General features: G+C 38.1%; 1 protein-coding gene, 1 long non-coding RNA gene and 1 pseudogene across 3 annotated transcripts in view; 2 read left to right on the forward strand and 1 right to left on the reverse strand.

Moving 5' to 3' along the window:
* LOC146889325 (uncharacterized) overlaps positions 1-21505 on the reverse strand; it is a 65991-nt gene that overhangs the window by 43799 nt on the left and 687 nt on the right. The window contains exon 2 of the long non-coding RNA XR_015736872.1: positions 4508-4627. This is a non-coding gene — a long non-coding RNA (uncharacterized LOC146889325). The remainder of the gene's footprint in view (positions 1-4507; positions 4628-21505) is intronic.
* Cd36 (CD36 molecule (CD36 blood group)) overlaps positions 1-21505 on the forward strand; it is a 75411-nt gene that overhangs the window by 803 nt on the left and 53103 nt on the right. The gene's annotated exons all lie outside the window — the stretch shown is intronic.
* Positions 15221-16428, forward strand: LOC148117585 (EKC/KEOPS complex subunit Lage3 pseudogene; annotated as a pseudogene).

Below are 21505 nucleotides of genomic sequence, written 5' to 3' on the forward strand. Positions count from 1 at the left end.
GGATCATTGGTGATCAAGTAACATTGACCAGTATTCCCAAGATATGTTTTTTGTGGGTCAGTGCAAGATTTGATTGCATGGCCGATACTTTTCTAATGGAGTGCTTTATATACACCAATGCAAATAATTCTAGAGTAGCAACTTTTCATAACGTAAAACTAACCGGGTGTTTAATTGGTTAAATATCGGCGAATGCTGACATGGTAATTGATTCTGATTTTCTGGTCTATTTTGAAAAATTTAGAACTGAATTAGATGCACGTCTTTACTGGGAAACGTCCTGTCATTGACTTTTGTCCTGGAGAATGGCTGTTTGGGATGTGGCTTACTTCTGTGTAAGGAAGTCTGACTGATTCTTACACAGGTGGAGATGTCCGTATCCCTCTCTGGGAGAGAACTCTGGGAGAGAACTCCCAGGGAGGGATACAGACATCTCAAATGAAGACAAACAGGCCACCTGCTTTCTTCTCAGGTATACCTAAAGAATCAGAGTGGATTTGTGGATCAGCGAGACTTTATGAGCCTGAGAGGAGGAAGGAGAAATAGATCCGAAGGATGTACTTCCTAAGCACTAATTATATGAAACTGGATCCACTCATAGAAGGCAGGGACCACTTTGCAATGGGATAGTGTGAGAGTTTAGCAAAGAAATCAAGTGCCTGAGGAGAGGAAAACAATTTCACCTCGGAAAAAGCAAAGTGACGAGATCTAGGACCCAGAAGATGGCTGTGAGAGGGGAAAGGTGTCTCAAGCGCTGTAAAATTAGCGCCAAAGGTAAGGGTAGGGCCGCCCTGGGAGTGACAGAGAAACAAATACTATCAGAGGATCGGTGTAACTGTGCTTCACTGCCCTTCTCAAGCCAATTCTTCTTTACGATGACAACTTAGAAATTTAATCAGAAATCCTTTGTATCAGAGAATTTACCTTCATAGTTACTTCTGTTGGCTTAGAAAAGTTACACTATTTAAAGTTAAGAACTCTTGAAAATCGAGGGCCTACACAGGTCTGCACCAGGTCCTCCGTGTATATATTACGGCTTCGACGACTTCCAATTTCGTGTTTATACGAGGTTCATGAGTATGTGAATGAGTGGACCTGTTTCCTGTGCCTTCTCTTTTCACCTGTTTGTTGTTTTTTTTCCAATTCTGATGTGTTACTTTTTTGTTTTATCTTTATACTGTAATAAATTAATTATATTTTAGTTATCATTCCTTAGTATCTTGTTTGTTTTCTCTTGAGCGTGAGAAAGGGATTAGATCTTGATGGGAGGGGAAGTAGGGAGAAGTAGAAGGAGTGGAAACTGAAATCAGGATTCATTATGGGAGAAAAAGGGTCTGTTTCCAAAAAAGGAAAAAAAATGTTAAGAAAAAAAAATTCCTGTAAATTGAAATAGGAAAAGATGTTTGTGGGTTCCTGTGTTTTCACGTTGAAGATTGTGAGGAGAGAAGCTTTACTGTGCATTAGTCTTTACATCTGAGTCCTAAAGAGTGTTTAGTCCTTGAAATCGGTCCTGCAAGCAGTCTATGAAAACAGGAAATAGTCACGAACTCTAAGTGCACAGGGAACGTAGAAGGAATTGTAAGTTCAGGAAACAGTTCTACTATTTCATTTCTTTTGTGCAGAACAGAGCGTGAGACACTGAAGCATGTGCAAAGGGCTAGCAGTCTGCTAGAGATTGCTGACAACTCTGTTTGTTTGTTTGGAGACCGAATCTCAAATATCCAAGCACGGCCTTAAACTCATTGTGTAGGTAGGGTAGGATGACCTTAAATTTATGATCCTCTTCTCTGTCTCCCAACTGCTGAAATTACATGTATGTGCTAGTAAGACCCTTTATGTGGTCCTGGTGGTCAAACTCAGGACTTCATGAATGAATGTCACATGATCAATCTATCAAGTGGTCTTCATCCCCAGTAATCTTGTAAGGAGAAGAACAGGGTAAATTCTATTTTGTGTCTTTTACAAAATGCACAATATGCAAGAAAATAGCAGTTTTACTTAGGTGCTTCATAATTCTCTACTAAATAGTTGAAGATGGTTTGTGATGTACCCAGAGACCTTTGACACAGAAGCACTGGTATACAAAAGAAGAAATGACTGGAAATAGCGAAGATGATGGAAGGGACTTATGAGACCTCTTCGCTGCAAACACCAAAGACTAGGGCCTCATCTACTAGGAAGAGGCTGCTTTGTCATTCAGTGCTTCTAAGGTTTAAACGTGAAATAAGGACAACTGTTATCATTATTTCTGTCCTTGATATGTCTTTCCTTCAAATGTGTCAAGTATAAATTTTATGGTCCTGTCAGATTTTTGTAGCAAGTTCAAAAAGATATTGGGACATAGTGGACAAGTTGTTCTTTGAACTTTCATCAGGAGACTCGGGCAGGAGGATCACTATTACAGGTCACATCCTGGACTAAACAGTGAAACTGTCAGAAGGAAAGAAAGAAAGAAAGAAAGAAAGAAAGAAAGAAAGAAAGAAAGAAAGAAAGAAAGAAGGAAGGAAGGAAGGAAGGAAGGAAGGAAGGAAGGAAGGAAGGAAGGAAAGAAAAAAGAAAGAAAGAAAGCTATCATCACCACAAAATTGACTCTTAGTTATCTTGTCATGTTTAAGATGTGATTTAATGAAGGTCATTCAATTTGATTGCAATTCTCTTAGAGATCAGTTTTGTCCTTTGGGGAAAGTTAGTTCCACGCAGTATGGATGGTAGTCGATGCCATCCCAAGGTGCACTTGCTTCATCTCATCCTGGAAAGTTGAGAAATGATGTAACAAAAACAGCTTATTTGGTTCAGTAGCTCCATGGCGTAGAACCTCAAGCACTAAATGAATAAAACTGGCTTTCTAAGACGTGACATGAGAGAAACATAAAACAGCAATACTTGGTGGGATAATTGGTTTTGAGATTCGTCCATTCATTAAATGAGAACCAGGTAGGTGTCTAATTTAGACAGCAGGGAACACTATTAGACTATATTGTCCCCTTACAAGGAAGCAGTATCTTTTTAGAAGTTTTCAGTTTTGTTCATATAGAATAAACCCTTCTGATGTAATTAATAAATAAAACCAGAGCATTAATAATGAATACTTAGGAAGCGTTTGCAGGGATTTCTCCTACGGCTCGCATAGACAGTGGAGCAGTCTGCTGAAAGGAAAAAAAAAAGGATCAAACGGGTAATAGAGATAGTAAGGAAAGTAATAAAAGAAGGGGAGAAATAAATGAAAGAAAAGGAGGCAGAATTGCTTGCTTCCCTGCCTGTTCAGATGTATTTCTTATTCTTACCATGATAGTCAACTTCGTAGAGCAAGATTGCTTTGTGCTTCAGAATTGCATGGTAACACGTACAAGAATGTGTAGTATCGCTCAGAGTTGTTGGCTGAAATAAAAGGCCGATAAAGGCAAGGTCCTTTGAAGTCTCACTTGTAAGAATGAGCGGTGTTCCAGTGGCAAGTGCCCTTTAAATGGATTCCTAATCATTTAAAAAATATTATAACTAAACGTTTTTTATCTCAAACGTCCACCAAGGACTATGACTGCAGAAGAATCATTTGAATAATTTAACAATAATTTAATAATTAGCTTCTTTCACCTCGTGTCTCACAGCAGCCTGAGAACTATCCACGCACGTGATCTCTAAAGCACAGAGATTTGTGAAATACGTTTAATAAAATACGGGCTTAGATGTTGTTAGAGATTATTGTCGCCTACGTCAGTACCCTCATCCACCGTGTTTTCCTAATTTGGTTGTTTCTTTTGTTGACGTTTATCCATCTGCTCCCAGTTTTGCTTCTCAAAATGAAACAGATCATCCCCTCACAAAATTAGTTCTAAGATAGACGAGAAGACGGCTCTATGTTTTATGGTTTTTTTTTTTCTGTGATTCTTACTGGAAACCCAGTTACTGGAAATTCTTCAGTGATTGAGTCCACAACGCTCATTCCTTTTGCCCAGGAATGATGTCTGACTCTTTTTCTCCACTTGCAGTCAAGACATAGACAGTCTTCTCTGTGCAGCTTCCTCGACTCCTTTTACTACATGCACCTTTCTTAGGATAAAATCAATGGAAACCCTGAACACTTTACTTCCCATTGCTTGTCCAAAGATCTTCTTGAGGAGTTATTAAATTTCCTCCTGCCTCTTTGTGATTTTTCATGCGTTTATTTTAGGAATGACCACAATTCATACAGTCAATGCTCTTTCAGGCGTGACCACATTTTCCTCGATGTAGTGGATGTATCTGACTAATCAAAGAGCTCCAGCTATTACCTGTTTATTTCCTTTCTTGGTTTTGTGTCACTCTATTGGAAGAGAAGGGAAAGTTTACCCTTGTGTCTTCTCTGCTTCTGTGTGGGACAACCTTGCCCTGTCGTCTATGACAATGGAGTGCAAAATATTCTGTTTTATCAACAAACACCAGGAAATACAAGCATAAACAAGGGAAAAGAAAATCTTTGCATTGAAAGACAAACAAAACACAAAATAGTTGACCACAAGTGTCTCATTACCTTCTCCAGGCCATTAATATTCCTCTTGAGTGTCCAGGATGACATTTTGCCTTCTTCTCAATTCTGCCACACACAGCGTCTGTACATAGTAACAGGGGGAGCATTTCTGAAGGTGGAGTTCTGTAGAGTAAACAAAAGCAACTGAATCAACTTGAATGGTCTTTCATTAAAGGAGAAGAATGCTTAGTGTTCATTTTCCAGGGCACAGCAAGAAATCTGGGTTTGTTTTGTGATATTTTGATAGAAATCTACTTTTGGCTAGTTCCTTAACATTCACATTTTATTTTACTGCAAAGTCATCAAACATTAGAAGTGGAGATGGTTCTTCAAAGAATTTTAAATCAAGGTCTACTGACCTATGCAAAGGACACAGACTAATAGACATTCAAAATGCTTGTACAGATTTGTTGAGGAGATAGCGCCATTCCCTTTCTAATTTTCAGATTTTCTGGGTCTACCCCTTTATACCTATTATCTTCTAAGGGACCTTCTCCATGTTCATTGTTTGATCTGCATCTTGTAGCTATAATCTAATGTTGGCCTCGTGTATCTCTATGTCTAGTGCTCGAATTGCAGATGCTAATACTCCACACACTGACTTAAAACTATCTAAACTCTTTCAACATACGTGCTTGCCTCTCTGCTATTTCATGGTGACCATGGTTTCATTAAAAAACATGAGAAATGCTCCTCCCAAAATCTGTGTGACTTATTTTACTTAAATCTGTCCTAGGTTTTAGCAAAATTTCTGCATATAAGTTGTATTCTTTAAATTCTTTTATTCAAATAAATAGGTAAAATATACTTATTTGCCCACATTAGATAACCCCATAAGACTCTGCTAACCGTTATTGAAATGATTAGTATTGAATGGAAATCATTATTAATTATTCATTAAGGTATCTTTTTTTTAATTTCCATCTCATATACGTTTAAGCTGAGATCTTCCAAAGTCCCAGGTCTGTGATTTTGGCCATATAGTAAAATCTGTACTGTCTCTGGTTTTTTTTTTCCACAGTAAAATATGGGCAATAAATGTCTATCTTTCACAAGGTGGTTCTAGAAAATTAATAAGTAAATTAACATATGTAATATGCTTATGCCAGTGACTTTCATGTGATACGTGATTTTAATAGCATAAATACAAAATTTTACACTGATTAAAAAGTACCATGCACTTTTACTGTTTTAAAATGGCTAAACAGAGTAATTAATTAAGTGACTGACCCAGGATTCTGCAGCAAGAAAAGAAGTGTTCATCTTAAATTCAGATGAGACTAACCTGTCTCCCTACTTTTCCTCTCTCTGTCAGTGGTACCTTCTCTCATCTTGTTAGTCAGTCCCAAATCCTGGGGCTCATTCTTGATAATGACCTACCATGAACCAGTTGTCTCTTTACTGTCTCAGTGTCCCCTGACCTACCCATATTTCTGAAATCTTTCGTATTGTCTTCTTCCTGTACCCTCTGGCTAAGTGAGCTATGCATTTCCTTCCTAGATCCTTTAGTAGCTTCCTCTGCACGAACCTGCAGCTGTTTCCCCTCAATGCCTGGTCTTCTCCTTCAACTGAAACATAGAACATGAATATCTATTTATTGAAAGAAATTTGCTGTGTTGTATGCTAATGTAAGGCTTCAGACACGTTATGCCTACTTTCTTAGTTATTTATCCCTCTAGAACTCATACGACACACCAAGACCTTACCAAAAACCTGTGTTTCCATCCAGTTATCTTGTCTTCCAGTGTATGTTTTATTATGCATCTATCTGATAATTATTTTTGCCTCCTGCCGAACTTCACTCCATCCTCTACCTGATCTTGCTTTTGACGGTCCTCAAGTACATTCTGTCTTCCTCCACCAACAGTACACAGTCCCTCCCTTCTCTTCCTCTGGCACTCATTCTCAGCACCGGGGAGTAGCTGTTACATTCTAGTACAGTCAACGGTTTAAGACTTTGTCCTCCTGTTTACCTATGATCTATTTGAGGCAGATACCCATGTTGAAGCTAGTTGTACACAAATTCAGAGTCCACAGTCACCTGAGTGCAATCTCCCGTTACTGCAATCCCGGCCCTGGAAAGGCTAAGACTGGTAGATCGCCAAGTTCTTCCAGTGTAAACTACAGAATAAGACTGTATCTTGTAAAAAAAAATAGTCCAGGGGTTGAAGAGATGAATGATTGTTTTTAGAGTACTTGTTCTTCCCGAGCGCCTGGGATTAATCACCAGTATGTACAGGTTGGTTCACAGCTTTCTGTTGCTCCAATTTCAGGGGCTACAATGTCCTTTTCTGGTCTGTGGGGGCACCATGCATGCACATAGTGCACTGATTCACATAGCCAAGCCCCTCCTACTCAAAATACTAAATAAGTAAGCAATTTTTTAAAAAAAAAATAATGTCAAGTATAGGATATGAGAGTAAGTACACATATATATTGCCAATTTAAACAAAAAATAATTTGAAAGGAATACAAAAGCCTTAGAATCATGAAATAAAAATAAGATTAAAAAGGTTTGAAAGGGAACTTGTCTGTGTGCTTGTTGTTAATCTGCCAGGGAGATTAAAAGAAGGGAGACGTATCAGAATTTGTTTTGGGTTGCAGGCATGACTGGCTAACGGGTGCTTGGCCATGTAGGCAAAGGGTTGAGGGCAAGATAAGATTAGGGAAGGACATGCTCCAGACAGGGACAGCCATGCTCAAAGAGTCGGAGTGAGCTTTAAATGCTTCAAGAAATTAAAGACCAACAAACAAGCATAGGAAATCAGGCAGTGAGAATACACAGCTTGGTTTAGCAGATTAAACCAGGCTAGGCTTAGCTGTCAAAAAATCAATGAACATTAGAGTGCTGAACTTGGCGCCTTGATGCCTGATTTAAAAAGTTCAGTATATTTATACTGTTGTAATAACACATGTTATGTTTATTCTTACATTTTAAACATAGATGTGTGCCTGTCTTTGCTATGATACAGGTTACTTAAGATTTTGATTTCTTCTAAATACAGTATCTACTTCTTAAAACGCTATTAAAAATTATCTATTATCATTTTACTAGTTATTATTTGGGAGGAATTTTAGTTCTCAAATCACATTACCCTTTCTGATGGACTCTCCTATAAGGATAACAGAATATTTAGTATTGTGGCTAGACTTCCTTCCCGTGAGTAGTGTCCTGCTGATATGGACGCACAGGTCCTGACTTTCTTCAGAAACAGAACTATGACAAAGCTCTAAGGAGCTGCATGGCCCCTGGGTAGGAAGGCTTTTTCCTCTGACTCTGTCTCCGCCATTTATCTCAACCTCGTGTTTTCTCTTGTCATTTTCAATCCCTAAAAGTCTATTTAGACTTCCTGTAAATTCTCAGAGCTTGTGCTTCTAAACCTGTGAGTGCATTTGGAATCAAGTATTCTCAGGTTATTGTCCCTGTCTTCAGTCAGTGACCAAAAGAAATACCTGTGGACAGACTTGCTATTTATTGCAGAGAGGTAACCTATTCTACGGGGATCAGAGGCTGATCTAGTAAGAAGCTGTTTTGAATGGTTTTCAACACTGCGAGAAGATACTTGAGTATATCAGGCAGAAGAGGCAATAGTTTCTTTGAACAATCCTTTCAAAAACTTTGGCTCAATGTCATTTAGATCCATATTTCTGGACTTGTGGTAAGGCAGAATCTTATATAAGAATTTATTTGATAGAGAAAAGGTGGAAAATAAAAGAGGCATAGTAACAGGAGAAGAAGAAGTAGTTCCCTGTTTCTTTCCAACTCCATCTTCTAAAGTTTCTGTGACTCCACAGTATTCCTTGGAATTATGAATGCATGAATGAACTAATCCATTCTTGAATGTAAGGCCCTCACACCCCAGTCACCTCTCAAATGTCCCAACTGGAACATTACTAAGATGATATTTTCAGCACATGAACTTTGGGTCTTATAAATATCCAAACGATAACAAAAGCTCTGCAATAAAAAAGTGATAGAATTTGGCTCGTAGATTTGGAAGGGTTATGAAGTTAAGGGGAGCTGAGGCAGAGGGTGAGATAAGTCAGTTTTATGGCTGTCTTCATCTGCTCCAGGCAGAGGGAAGACTAGAATGACACGAGAACTGTCATTGATAAGGACGGAGTTACACACTAGATGGGAAAGGAATTGTGGTTTCCGTGGCTTCGACACTGTCCACAATTCTCCTGTTTTCTCATGTGATTTTAGAGTGGTCTTCTTTTGTCTTTATTCAGCATGATCTCGAAAGACTATTATCTAAAGAAAAGCAGGGTAGTCCAGCTGAGACAGTCAGGCAGTGTCAACTGATCAGCTCCCCCAAGTTGGGCTGTTTTCCACATCTCATGCAAACTTACCTTATGAATTCTATACCTAAAACATAACATCGGAATGGAATTCTAACAAGGTTCATTTTGTACACTCTTCCCGAACCCACAATATAGGCAAAACACAAGGAGTACTTAGAGAGGAAATTCCACTGTTTTGCTACTAGTTTCACCAGTAAAATGCACAAGAAATGATCTACTGCTATATAACTCTAATTTGAACACAATGTTTAGCAACATAATAAAAGTGGTATAAAAGGAATAGTATTTTGTTTTCTATTTTTGCATTTATTGTGCTGTATAAAAAGATATATTGATTGAGATTCATTGTTTGCTTATGAATTAACATCTAAACAAAGACTGCTTATTTTTACTTTTCAAGTTTTATTGTTTCACAGGGTGATATTTTATCATTTCTGTTTTCAAGATAAACACTTGAATCTACTTCATGCAACCATAAATAACCATTTACAGAATACAGAATGGGAGTTGTGATATTAAAATATTACTTTTTATTGTAACTTAAAAATAAAAAAAAATATTTACATCATTCCCCCTTCCTTCTTCCAATTCCCCTCATGTCCTCTCCCCCCAAGTTCTCCCACTGACTCAAATTATGGCTTCTTTTTGTTTTATTGCTATTTTCACTCTCTCTCTCTCTCTCTCTCTCTCTCTCTCACACACACACACACACACACACACGCACACACACACACATGTTAAATAAAATAAATACAACCTGCTGAACACTCTTAGTGTTCCCAGTATATGTATGATTTCAGGGAATTCCATTTGGTAGGACAAAAAATTCAATGGTTCATCCTTGGGGAAAGTGAATTCTTGTTCTCCTAGGAATCATTAGTTGCCTATACTAAATAGGAGGCCCCATAATATGTAGGTACAGAATTGTGCTGCAGACATTTCTGTTCGGTTTGGATATAGCATGTACAGATGAAATACTTTTAAGTGTTAGAGGCTTAAGCCTTGCGTTTATTCATTTCCAACATAATCCTTGGTTAATTTTTTAACCCTTTACTCTAATGTATTGATTATTGAGTTGATATTTTGTTGTTATATAAAGCATATTTGTAAATGAATGTAAATATTCATCCGTTATTTGAGAAAATAAAAATTTTTCTTAAAGTCCTTTTACTTCAGCATCAGACTTGCATATAGTTAACATGAGTTGGATAGTTACATTGACTAATATTATTATCTGTAATGTTGATATAATGGCAAATGTATTACTAAGTTTCCAGGTTGCCAAAGTTTATTCTGTATGCCTAGTTTTGCAATAGATTTTTACTTGAATTGGAAAAAATACAACACTAATTTCCTTAACAAAAATATTCTATAGTGGAATATGTAATACTTTAGCATCACAGATATTTTAAAATAGCTATAAAAGTTATGCTAGGGTAATTTCTTTGTTTATATATACTCTTATTTTCCCTGGTGTCTTAGCAGCCTTTTTCTTCAAACATAGTGACAGTTTTTAACTGTAAAGTTATCCTGGTCATTTCTTGGAGAATCTACTTGTTTTGTATTTGGATTCATTGTTTGTTCTCCTTCTCCTATACTTTTTTCGCCTTCATATTAAAGTTTAAGTAATCATGGTATAATATTTATATATTATAATTATGTCATATTCATTTGTCCAATAAGATGGTGTATACACTTACTCCCAAGACAGAAGGCTTATGAATAATACCATTTACTATTTCCCTTTATGAATTTAAAGGTTTAGTCTCTTTCCAGATATCAGATGATTTAGATAAAATTATTTATATCTCCTGTTTATTTATCTTTGACCTTGGGGAAGAGTTCTTCTTCTTGACCTTTGCTCCAGACTCTTACCTCTCTCCCATTCAAAACTCCCACCCCTAATGCTATATTTTAGACACTAAACTGCTATCTCTGTTCTACAACTCATTGAAGTTAAACTTTGCAGCTAAATCTCCTATCCCTGGACTCTAACCTGTTACCCAAAAATAAGAAAATGGAAAATTAAGGTGTTATTCATTTGATAACACTAATTGACGATATTAAGTTATCTTTTGTCACCTCTGCTGCATGTTAGATCTACACTGGCTGTCATTTCAAATAGACCTTTAGTGCTTTGTCGGCTATTACTGAAACGGCTCCTTCTTTCCTTATTCAGTTCCCATTGCTCCTTTTTTCTACCGTTGTTATGTCCCCAAGAGTCACCAGAAGTGGTTAGTGAGAACACATCTCTAATGACTCTGGCAGTTCGCTTTTTGATTGTACAGCTCTCTCTGCTGCCATGTCGAACCTCAGGAACATTCCCAGGTAACCACGCGCTGTTGAGACTGTGCACAAAGCATCTTTCTTCTACTGCATGCATGTCAGGTCAGGGCCTGCTAGTGGAACAACCGAACCAATTCATCCCTTTCCACGCAGTCTCTTAGAAATGCAGACTCTTACCCTGTTGGTTTCCTTTGCTTAGAATTACTTAATGGCACGAGTCTGCTCTCAGCATAAAGTTCAAACTTCTTAGAGTATTACACAAAAGACACACAATTCTGGACAGCATTCAGTTTGCTTGCTTCCTGTCAATTTTCCAAACATATCACTCCCTTCCTGCCTCTGAATTACACATTCTACCACTAATGTCTTTTCTTTGTCTTGCACTACAAGAAAATGTGTGTTCTTCTGTTGACACAAGTTCATTATTTTATATAGTCCTGCTCCTCTCGCTAAACCCAGTATATTTTAAAGACTTTTTTCTTTGCATCCTAGTACCAGATTCTTAAGAAATTCCCTTCTTCTTAATTAGAAGTTAGACATTTTCTTTTCTTTTTGTGGTTTCTCCTGTAATGGCTTTATGAAATCGCCTTAGGGAAATTCTTGGAGGTTCCCTAATAGAGCATTCCAGTATGTGTCGTGGGCGGTCTTTGAATTCAAACAGTATTTCTGCATCACATGCACTTTATTACCTAAAAAAAAATGTAACTTCTACATCTCTCAGGAGGATTCTAGGTGTCACACGAAGAAATAGGCTGTGCAATGATGACCCTCAGAAACATGATGTAAACTACAGGATATGGCTATTGCCTTTGAGATACTTCAGCCATGTTATTAAAATGAATGACAGTAGATACACAAAGATAACACCTCTTAGAGGAGTACATGGGGAAAAAAACAAAGAGGAAGGCCCCCAAAACACTGGATAGACAGCATACTGGAAGACTGTGAAACCTGGGTATGACAATAACATAAGCATCTAGGACTGCCTAGGACAGAAACAACTGGAGAACCGCCATTTGTGGGCTGCCCATGCATGCTTAAGCATTGTTGGGGCATGAATGATGAAGATGATGATGATGAAGAAGATGATGATGGTATGGTTTTAAAAGTTTGGAAGAAATCACGTAGTGTATATCTGTGCATATAAGCAAACTTCATGGCTTCCACTGTGAACACACTCAGAATGTGGAAGCTTTAGCAAGCTCGAAGAATTTAAGATACAACAAAGAGACACAGGTCTGTCTGATACCTTCTCAGACCCCAGTGTAGGGTCAGTCACTTGAAACAGACAAAGGCTGCCCACAAGATACTAAGATGCAGCTTAGGCAAGCATGTCCATTGTGGCTGGTGTGTCAAAGTGTCAACTCCATTGGAGCCAGTGGAAGAATAAGACATTGCTTAGTTCTAAGACCTCCAGAACTGACCTTTATCACCTGAATCAATTGACCCAAGGTAAATCCAGATTTACTTGAGATTTTCTTCACTTTCAGTAGCGTCAGAGCCACACTTAACCAGGTGATAGCAGATTGTGGCCTGTGGCTGAATTACTTGTGTACTTGTGTGTGGGAAAATCAGTTATAAAATCTTATGTCAGCACTCATTGTAGTATGAAAACAGACGAAAGCTCGTCAATAGTTAGACCTTAGCGTGGTGACTTTCAGTACCTCTCATATTATAGAGTCAGGAGCCATAAGCTTAAGTCTCATTCTTTTCTCATTTTTTAAATTCTTCTTCTGTCTACCCCCAGTTTACCCAAGCGATCTTACTTATTTCCCCTTCCTAGGGTGATTCATGTGTTTCCTTCTTAGTATCTTCCTTGTTAGCGAGTTTCTCTGGGACTGTGGATTATAGCCTAGTTATTCTTTGCTTTATATCTTCTATCAGCTGATGAGTGAGTACATGCCATGTTTGTCTTCCGGGGTTGGAGTTACCTCACTCAAGATTATTTTTTTCTAGTTTCACTCATTTACCTGCAAGCTTCATGATGTTACCATTTTTTTCAACTACTGAGTAATACGCCATTGTGTAAATGTACCACATTTTCTCTATCCATTCTTTGAATGAGGGCTTCCTGGTTCTGAAGTCAGCAGCAGTTAGTAGTTCATTGACTAGGGATAGGTCCCGTGAAGTCGTCATTGCCACGTGATGGATGTTTTAATTGCCTTGATCTCATGCAAGTATTCATAGCTACTGTAAGCTTGTGTGTGCAAAGATTCTCTATGTCCAGAAGATCTTTCACAGAACTGCTCCTAAACGTTGGACTCTTCCATTCATTCTAGACCCTCTACTGTGATGTTTCCTAAGTCCCGTGGGGTGATCTATCAACACTAGTTTGGTTTTTAATGTTATCAACAAAGATAACTTTAAAAAGAGAAAACTATCTAGACTTGCAATGATGATAACTGGGAAATAGTAAAAATACACAAAATGAAAATTATATAAGAAATGAAGAAATTATATGTAAATATATCAATATATTATACAGCAAATATATAACTTTTAATAATATTTATTGTCCAGTGGACATTAAAGGTAAGGAAGAATGATATATAAAATAATTTCAGCCAATTTTCTACTCAAGACAAAATTTGATCTTGTACATTAAGTGTAAAAATTTATAGTTAAGAATTCTAAGGATGTAGGGCATATTGTTTCTTTTTTCTGAGGATCCAGAACCTTGTTCAATCTTGTACAATCAGAGAAGTATTCTCAGTACAGTACAAGGAGTCACACTTCTCTGCAATTCTGTTGTATCAGAATTAATACACCATAAAACGATCAATGTGTCCTACTCATCTGAGAGCAATAAATCTCACACTCTCTTCTCTTTACCTTTAAGTTTTCCAAATGATTCGTGTTAAAACCTTTATTCTTTCAGGAGTGCTGAGCTTCATGACTTCACATTCTTTTATCAATTATAAAAAGTTTATTCTCTGAAGTATGAAAATTATACTGAATTATGTTAACAAAGAAAGTTAGTTGAATTTCAAAATAGGCTGTAAAAGGAATTTAGAAACTGTCTTCTTAAGAGAATACTTGTTAGATAATCCATTGATATCATAATCATTGGCAAGAACAATATTTTATAATCTTTGTTACAGAGAAAGCCATGTTTGTGTGGGTAGCTTTTATCTGTATAATATGTAGTACTTGGCAATGTGATTTATCAGTTAATCTGATAAGGTTTATTCTTACTTTTCTTTTTCGTTTTGTTTTTGAGACAGGGTTTTTATGTAGAGTTTTATAAATTTACTTTTCTAAAATACAGTCCCAGGTAATTTTATATTCTAGCATTGCAAAAAAAGTTAATTTTACCCTAATAATACATGATGAATTTATTCAATTTGGACCTGTGGGAAAGTTGCTGAAGGTTAACCATTTGGAATGGAACTTGCAAAGTAGCCTCTTCTGTAACTGCCAGACAGTATCCCCAGCTACTCAACACCTGAATGTTATTATGTTTCTGCCAAAGTAGAAGGAAATTCAAAAACTGATGAGGCACAGAAACAGGCTCCAATACAGTGAATGTTTGTCGCAGGTTAATAAAATATGACCATGAGCAGCCGAAGTCATTAGAAGGTAGACTCAACAAGATCCCAGACCAAAGCCATCACAGTGCCCAGAAGCAGCAAAATCACAGTGGAAGAGGTTGACCTTAGACAAAAAGGAATTCCCCCTGCACCTCACCAATAGCAACCCATCTTGCAAAACTGGCTTTTCTCAACTAGCTTACTGCTATCCCAAGATTTCATTTTATCTCTGCTGGATTAGTTTCACAATCACTAGCTTTATTTGCGTCTTTTATGGCATCATAGGTTTCTAATTCAGCAGTTCAACAACTAGAATGTGTATTTTGTTTCGTGGTTGGTTTTCTGAAGACATTAGTCATAAAGCATTTCATTCTTTAAAATATTTTTTTTTATTTTAAGCTTTCTTAGTTATTTGTTTGTAAAATTTATCTGACAAATGTTTGTCAGGTGACTGATGTTTTTGCCTTTATATTTAACATTGTAGGAAATGACTATGAGTTTTCACGTCAGGGCTGTAGTGCAAAGACCACTGTGGTGGTCTTCACGCGCTCATGACAGTAGAGAGGATGTGCTGGAAAGTGGAGCAGCGGTAGACATGCGGGGAGCACGTAGAGGGTTAAGCCACACTGAACATGGCGCGGATTCACTGACTAGCCGCTGATGTCCAGGCGATGCAGGCACAGCGGCAGTTATTCCCAGCGGAGCTCACCCTGTTGCACGAGCACCGGAAGTCTTCGGTTCGAGCAAAAACACCATGCCTTTAACCCAAAGGCCGGGGATCCGACATCACAGATTCACTCTTACAGTGCCTTCCCCGACCTCTTTGGAGGCAGAAATCGCCTGTGGGTCCCTAGCTCCTGATGCTGAACCGCACCGAAGACTGTTGGGGAAAGAGCTTAAAGTGAGCGGCTGCGTGCTGGATCTCGGAAGACTCTCGCCTCCTCCGCATTTCCATCATGAACTTTCTGGACCAGCTTTCCCTAGTGGTGAACACCATACAGCGCTTTGGGCCCCCAGTTTCTCGTTAAGCCTGGCTGAGAGAAGGCGCTCAGGTTTGACCTTATGTCCGGTCTCTCCTAAGCAGTACAAGCAAGAGATTCCTGAAACAGTAGCTGCTACTTCAATGCGGGGCCGAATATTTTTAGCCTGCCTTGGTCTTCAGGTCCTTAGAGGCCACTTGTTTAGTCTGGTGCTTTAATGTTTGCTGCTGAAGAAAATAAAGCTGTGCTTCTAAAAAAAAAACAAACAAACAAAAAAAACAAAAAACGCGCAGTGTTATCTGGAGCACCAGAGGAAGCAGACCTGCCAGGCTACTTAGGAAAGACGGAAGTCAGAGTTTAAAACCACATTGACTTCTGAGTTTTCTGGATTACTTTTTGAGATCATGTCGGAGACTCAGGAAATCTGTTTATTGCAAGATGAAATCAGAATGGTTGTTGCGGCCGCACCGTGGATGAAGTGGCAGCAAGAGGTCTGGCTTGTGTGGTGACCTCTGTTTGTTCTGTACTAGAAACTTACTCTGATTGGCAATGCCGAGTCACTGGGACCAGTTTCTGTCTTATGCTGTCGGAGTGTAGAACAGAACATCGCCTGAACTGTATTGGTCTGAGTGGATGGAGGTAGAAACCCCTATTTTTAGTCTCATCACTTCTGTGGTTATTTGTACAAGGGCTGTGCTGTGCTACCATAGTCCTGTTCAATAATGATGGAGGTTTATTTGTTTTCTTACATTGTTAAACGTTCCTTGCCCCTAAAGGTCTGTGTTAAGTACAATGCTCTGAATATATGATTTGGTTACAAAAATGATGTGTCTCAGTGGTTGATACTTGTGCTAAGAATGCAGCGTCTCAGTTCCTGTTACTTAAAACTAACCTGAGCCAGCAAAGACCTTGGGAATCAGGGTATATTAAATTTATAAATTTATATCTGGCAGAAGGACCTAAATAAACTGTGAACTACATTTTAAAAAAAACAAAAAAAAATGCTAATAAAAGGAACATTGGATAACATTTCATGCTATCCAAAGCATTGCATGAAAGATTTGAATTATCCATTGATTAATTTTTATATTGAATATATGTTGAAATGGTATCATATTTATACTGGATCAAGTAGCATATTATTACTAATATAACCTGTTTATTTCTAGTGTTTAATATAGCTATTGGAGTTTTCAAAGTGTTTGCATGTTTGGTATTTATCCCCTAGGATAGCACTCTGTAATGTACTATGATCTGAGGCCGTCCCAGTCATTTCTCTTGCATTTTCCCATCCTTCCCACCACCACTAATAATAGTATCAACTTAAAGAATACTCAGTCACAAATGAGACCTCTGTATCATGCTAAACTCCCCAAAGCTTAGGGAACACTTAAAGAATAAAGAAGGAAAAGATTGAAGGAACTCGATACCAAGAAGGCCTTGAGCAAAAGGATGTCTTCTGAGCAAGACAGGACTTCCGCACTCACAACAGACAGCAGTCAGTTAACTTCCCAGAGTGGATGGAGAAGCGACATATGAATTATTACCCCTAGCTGAGGAGTGCTGTGGGATATTAATTTAAGATGTTTTACATATATTTGTGCTATGGAATAAATGTTTAATAAGGCAAAGATGTTTTGCATTCCTTTATGTTGTGTTTGTTTAACTCTGTGAAGCTGTGTTACTTTGCCTGTCTAAAACATCTGATTGGTCTCATAAGGAGCTGAACGTATGGTATCTAGGCAGGAGAGAGAAATGGGTGGGGCTGGCAGGCAGAGGGAATAAATAAGAGAAAAGAGGGGACAGGAGAAGGAGAAGGGGAAGGAGAGGAGGACACAGGGGTCAGCCACCCAGATGCATAAACAGCCATGGAGGAAGAAAGAAGGAAAGGATTATAGAATAAAGATAGAAGTCTGGAGAAAAAAGGTAGGTGGGATAATTTAAGAAATGATGACAAGAAACAAGCCAAGTTAAGATCAGGCATTCATAAGAAAGAATATTCCATGTGCATGTGTTTATTTGGGAACTGGGTATCAGACCCTTAAAAAAAAAGAACTTCTTTTTTTTTTTAAGCAACTACAGTAGAGCTAGTGACGCTTGATGGTATCTGGGAAAGGAAGAATCAGTTCTCTTTAAGGGTCTATCATACTCCAGTGGATGGCTACACAACACAAGTGTGTGGCTAATAGAAATTGGAATAAGTAGATTACAAAAAATAAATAGACAATAAGACATAAACTTTGGGAAGTTGTGAAAAGGCTATATGTAGGTCACTGATCATATAAGAATGAGCAGATGAGTGGGGTGAATATGATTAACATATATTATGTGTATATATGGACTTCTCAGATAATTAAAAATATTGTTATATGTTTCTTAAAATAGAAATGCAACAAGCATTGTTTTCTCTTGTACCACTCCATTTCACTACAAAGCGATCCTATCATGAGCGTTTTGTTAGGACCCAGGAACCAGCGCTGGAGAAGGAGTCCGTGTGTAGAAGTGTTCTTGTATTCCTTTCTGACACGATCCCATAACACTATCTAGCTGAGCCTCCTGTTCTCATGTCCCTCTCTGGTTCAAAAGAGAAATCCCAGCAGGAAAACAGACAAGGCCACGCTGGCAGTGAGTGATCTGGAGTTTCAGACTTCCTAAAGAGTACTAACTTAGACCCTGGTCTACCTGCCTCCTCTTATTGTTAGTCCATTGTCTTTCGTAAGCTTACTTGACACATTATTTGGCATCTCTCTAGGTGAAGAGCTTAACATCTGATACTTTGGGGGGGTCTGTTGAGCTAACCATTAGTCCATCTGCTTTCTAAACCATTTCTCAGTTTTTGTCCTGATTTTCATCTACATTTTTGGGCAAATGTACGTACGTCTTTTTTAACTGTATTAATTGCATTTTGGTGAGAACTTCAGGCAAAGATGAAAATAAGTACTTTATAAGAAGGCCGTGTTAATCAGAAGTCTTGGTCGCAATTTCCAATTTTGGAATCACCCAATCATCACCTTTTTTTTTTCAGTACATGATCCATGCTGGGTTATAGCCAGGCATCCAAGTGTCCTCTGAATATCTCATCCATTTTCCTATACCAATATATATGAATTTCAGTGTGCTACCCTGTGCCCACAGATGTGTGCTTTTAAGTCAAACAAGTTCACCTTCATTTTTCAGTCCCATCAACTGCTATGCTAATACAATCACATAAGGTTTTATTTTATTTACTGATAATTTGACTCCCTTATACTTGGGTCCAACTAATCTTCTCAGACAGATTAAGGCTCCCATGCTTCTCTGGATGTATTAATCTTATTGGAGTCCTGGCTGCTCTCTCTGCTCACTTCTGAGTCCCATGGCTACTTCCTGCAATTTCAAGCATGCTATTGTGTGGTATTAATTGAAAAACTGGTCTTTCCTACTCTTCGTTCTATTTTTGGACTGAATATTTATGAATCTGAAAATTATGGAAAGGATTTGGGGGAAGAGGCAAGAAACTGACCTTATGCTACTATTTCATTTTTAAAAAGAGTCCTTATGATCCCGCTGAGGATTAGTTACCCTTGCGTTTCATCCAGAGGATCTCAAAGCAGAAGTGTTTTTCAGAGTACAGAACGTTGAAGTAGCATTGGCTTGGTAAAGAGGGAGGCATCTGCGTTAGATACTTATTCATAGAACAAACACCAAACCTTTCATTTGTCACTCAACTCCACTTTCACTTCACTAAATTTCCCAACCTCACAGGTTCACTCTCACCATGAGTATTACTGGGAAAATAATGTTACCTCCCAATGTTGATAGCATGGTGCCTTTGTTTCTGGGATGCTCGCTAACATGGGAATGCACTCTCTTTACTAAACATTAGTCCAACATAACACAGCTTAGGTCTTTTAACAAACGTGCTTCCTGAAGGGTTATTACCATTTTTCAAATAGTTAGGCATAGAGGCGTAAGACTGAGGCAGTAATTTAAATATCAGCTCTCTTCATGACTGTGACACCCATTTTTCAATCAGATTCTGTCTCTGTGCACAGAGACTTTTAAAACCCGTGTAATTTGCTGTCTTGTTTACAGTGTTATTTCCCTGCTGGTCTTATTCTGAAATTTTACTCAGATATTAAAATAATTGGTGTAAGGTACCGCTCAATTAAGTTTGAGGTAAAGGAGCCCAGTGCTTGTGCTGGGACGATAAGCATCCCTTCTATGACTGGGTGAGCCACCTGCTTTCTCTTGTTGCCTAATTGAGTTGGGCAATAGGAGGAAAGGCTTCAGGGCAAACTAGGGACAAAGGCCAGGAAGTGGTTTCCACATGAGAATATACTCTGGCCTCACACTGCCCCATGCTAGCCTGACTTCTGAGAAGGCCACTTGAGCTCATGAATGTCTTATAACAGAAGAGACTTCTGTTCAGACAGTGCGTCTGGGGAATTTAAAAATGAGGAAACCGTGGGGACAAGAAAGGTATTATGAAGAAAGGGGTGGGAAATCCAAAAGAGTATGTTTGAATGATCACTGCAGAGACCTAGAACAAAAGTTACCCTCAGATTATGGGTGCAGTTGGTGAAAAAAACAGGACTTTTGTTAGAATAACTTTTTCCTTCTGAGATTTAAAATATTTACAGAAAGTCCTCTGTGACGTTCAATGTTTTTAAGGTGTAATAATTATTCTTTGTTTTATTTGCTTTCAGTTACCTTCAGTTTTGTTTGTTTGTTTCCATAGGCCTGATAGTGAGTGTTGGCTCTCTATCATTTTGCCACTCACTGTGAGAAGCTCGGGTCTATCTAAAGTAAGGCATATAGAAGTATGCTAAGATCATTACCTAAGAAACTGCACAGTCCTGAAGCTTCTTAAACACCTATCTAAAATGTTTTAGTAACGTGCAGGCTGGCAGTGATGGTGCACACCTTTATTCCCAGCACTGGGAGGCAGAGGCAGGCAGATCTCTGTGAGTTCGAGACCAGCCTGGTCTACAAGCACTAGTTCCAAGGCAGGCTTCAAAACTACAGAGAAACCCTGTCGCGAAAAAAATAAAAAATAAGGTGCTCCCAGTTATTTATATTCCTCTTTAATTTTGCCCTCATCATTTTTATTAAAAATTGGCATAATTTTTATAACAATACAATATATTTTCCCTAAATTCAAATGGACTTTCCTTATAGTTTTCAATATACCAAGCATCAAAATGAAAGGTTTGTAAATGTATTCAGTGTGTTCACCATTTACCCTTAACAATGAATTTTGCACAAGGTTTTTTTATAGGAAGTTAGCATATTTAGCATCTCAATTGAACTTTCAAATTCTAAGGTGAAGTATGCATGCAATTTCTAACAGCATGTGATTGGGGTGTTCAACTAATTTGTAATGACTGGTCTCTCATATATTCTGGAGTCACAGAAACAAATGATTTCCTTCTTGGGAACTTCTGCACGCAATTTCTAAATCCCTCTAGAGATGACTAAGTGCCGTCTTCCTCCCTCCTTCCTATCACTGGCAGATGAAAACTAGCTGAACCCAAACTCTGAAAGGTCATGTGACCACTGCTCTGCCCTGTGTACTATCTCTCCTAAGTTTTCTAATTTTTCTAGAATTCCAATTGTCTTATATGAGGAGGATGACACAGGATATGTCAACTGAGGCAGCTTAATTTCAAATATTTAGAAGAAATTTCTAAATTAAAAATAATTTTAAAACCCACTTAACCAAGAAAGTTTAAGCAAGAAAGTACAACTGGCAAAGTCTAGAAATTCTGGAGAGATCCAAATTATCCTGGAGGTGTGGATCAGTGATCTGTGTCACCAGAACCCAATAACGACATGGCAGAAAATGAGAACAATGCTTTAACAAAGCTTAGCAAAGCTTGGGGCAGAAACGTGGATACAAGAAGATGTGAGAGAGAACA

The sequence above is a fragment of the Myodes glareolus genome, chromosome 27 (assembly GCF_982192425.1).
Source record: "Myodes glareolus chromosome 27, mMyoGla1.1, whole genome shotgun sequence".
Lineage (NCBI taxonomy): Eukaryota > Metazoa > Chordata > Mammalia > Rodentia > Cricetidae > Myodes > Myodes glareolus.